Raw genomic sequence first — 2,500 nt, 5'->3', positions numbered from 1 at the left:
TCAGCACCCTGGAACCCCCCGGGTGGCACAGGGCTGGATGGGGCTTTCGTATAGCAGGGACGGTGCTGCCTCTCGCTTCGCTCGCTGTTCGCCGCTCGCCGCTCGCTCGCGCAGCCAAAAATGGCCAGTTTTGGCCCGTTTTGGCCAGTTTTTGGCCTGTTTTTGCGTTGCGCGGTGACCATCTTGAGCGGAGCAAAATGTCAGCCATCTCAGCACCCTGGAACCCCCCGGGTGGCACAGGGCTGGATGGGGCTTTCGTATAGCAGGGACGGTGATGCCTCTCGCTTCGCTCGCTGTCCGCCGCTCGCTGCTCGCTCGCGCAGCCAAAAATGGCCAGTTTTGGCCCGTTTTTGGGCCGTTTTGGCCTGTTTTTGGGCTGTTCTTGCGTCGCGCGGTGACCGTCGTGAGCGGAGCAAAATGTCAGCCATCTCAGCACCCTGGAACCCCCCGGGTGGCACAGGGCTGGATGGGGCTTTCGTATAGCAGGGACGGTGCTGCCTCTCGCTTCGCTCGCTGTCCGCCGCTCGCCGCTCGCTCGCGCAGCCAAAAATGGCCAGTTTTGTCCCGTTTTTGGGCCGTTTTGGCCTGTTTTTGGGCTGTTCTTGCGTCGCGCGGTGACCGTCGTGAGCGGAGCAAAATGTCAGCCATCTCAGCACCCTGGAACCCCCCGGGTGGCACAGGGCTGGATGGGGCTTTCGTATAGCAGGGACGGTGCTGCCTCTCGCTTCGCTCGCTGTCCGCCGCTCGCCGCTCGCTCGCGCAGCCAAAAATGGCCAGTTTTGGCCCGTTTTTGGGCCGTTTTGGCCAGTTTTTGGCCTGTTCTTGCGTCGCGCGGTGACCGTCGTGAGCGGAGCAAAATGTCAGCCATCTCAGCACCCTGGAACCCCCCGGGTGGCACAGGGCTGGATGGGGCTTTCGTATAGCAGGGACGGTGCTGCCTCTCGCTTCGCTCGCTGTTCGCCGCTCGCCGCTCGCTCGCGCAGCCAAAAATGGCCAGTTTTGGCCCGTTTTGGCCAGTTTTTGGCCTGTTTTTGCGTTGCGCGGTGACCATCTTGAGCGGAGCAAAATGTCAGCCATCTCAGCACCCTGGAACCCCCCGGGTGGCACAGGGCTGGATGGGGCTTTCGTATAGCAGGGACGGTGATGCCTCTCGCTTCGCTCGCTGTCCGCCGCTCGCTGCTCGCTCACGCAGCCAAAAATGGCCAGTTTTGGCCCGTTTTTGGGCCGTTTTGGCCTGTTTTTGGCCTGTTCTTGCGTCGCGCGGTGACCGTCGTGAGCGGAGCAAAATGTCAGCCATCTCAGCACCCTGGAACCCCCCGGGTGGCACAGGGCTGGATGGGGCTTTCGTATAGCAGGGACGGTGCTGCCTCTCGCTTAGCTCGCTGTCCGCCGCTCGCCGCTCGCTCGCGCAGCCAAAAATGGCCAGTTTTGTCCCGTTTTTGGGCCGTTTTGGCCTGTTTTTGGGCTGTTCTTGCGTCGCGCGGTGACCGTCGTGAGCGGAGCAAAATGTCAGCCATCTCAGCACCCTGGAACCCCCCGGGTGGCACAGGGCTGGATGGGGCTTTCGTATAGCAGGGATGGTGCTGCCTCTCGCTTCGCTCGTTGTCCGCCGCTCGCCGCTCGCTCGCGCAGCCAAAAATGGCCAGTTTTGGCCCGTTTTTGGGCCGTTTTGGCCAGTTTTTGGCCTGTTCTTGCGTCGCGCGGTGACCGTCGTGAGCGGAGCAAAATGTCAGCCATCTCAGCACCCTGGAACCCCCCGGGTGGCACAGGGCTGGATGGGGCTTTCGTATAGCAGGGACGGTGCTGCCTCTCGCTTCGCTCGCTGTCCGCCGCTCGCCGCTCGCTCGCGCAGCCAAAAATGGCCAGTTTTGGCCCGTTTTGGCCAGTTTTTGGCCTGTTTTTGCGTTGCGCGGTGACCATCTTGAGCGGAGCAAAATGTCAGCCATCTCAGCACCCTGGAACCCCCCGGGTGGCACAGGGCTGGATGGGGCTTTCGTATAGCAGGGACGGTGATGCCTCTCGCTTCGCTCGCTGTCCGCCGCTCGCTGCTCGCTCGCGCAGCCAAAAATGGCCAGTTTTGGCCCGTTTTTGGGCCGTTTTGGCCTGTTTTTGGGCTGTTCTTGCGTCGCGCGGTGACCGTCGTGAGCGGAGCAAAATGTCAGCCATCTCAGCACCCTGGAACCCCCCGGGTGGCACAGGGCTGGATGGGGCTTTCGTATAGCAGGGACGGTGCTGCCTCTCGCTTAGCTCGCTGTCCGCCGCTCTCCGCTCGCTCGCGCAGCCAAAAATGGCCAGTTTTGGCCCGTTTTTGGGCCGTTTTGGCCTGTTTTTGGGCTGTTCTTGCGTCGCGCGGTGACCGTCGTGAGCGGAGCAAAATGTCAGCCATCTCAGCACCCTGGAACCCCCCGGGTGGCACAGGGCTGGATGGGGCTTTCGTATAGCAGGGACGGTGCTGCCTCTCGCTTCGCTCGCTGTTCGCCGCTCGCTCGCGCAGCCAAAA

The sequence above is a fragment of the Musa acuminata genome, unplaced genomic scaffold (assembly GCF_036884655.1).
Source record: "Musa acuminata AAA Group cultivar baxijiao unplaced genomic scaffold, Cavendish_Baxijiao_AAA HiC_scaffold_452, whole genome shotgun sequence".
Classification (NCBI taxonomy): Eukaryota; Viridiplantae; Streptophyta; class Magnoliopsida; order Zingiberales; family Musaceae; genus Musa; species Musa acuminata.
The sequence above is the reverse complement of the archived record's forward strand: the minus strand, read 5'-3'. Positions refer to the sequence as shown.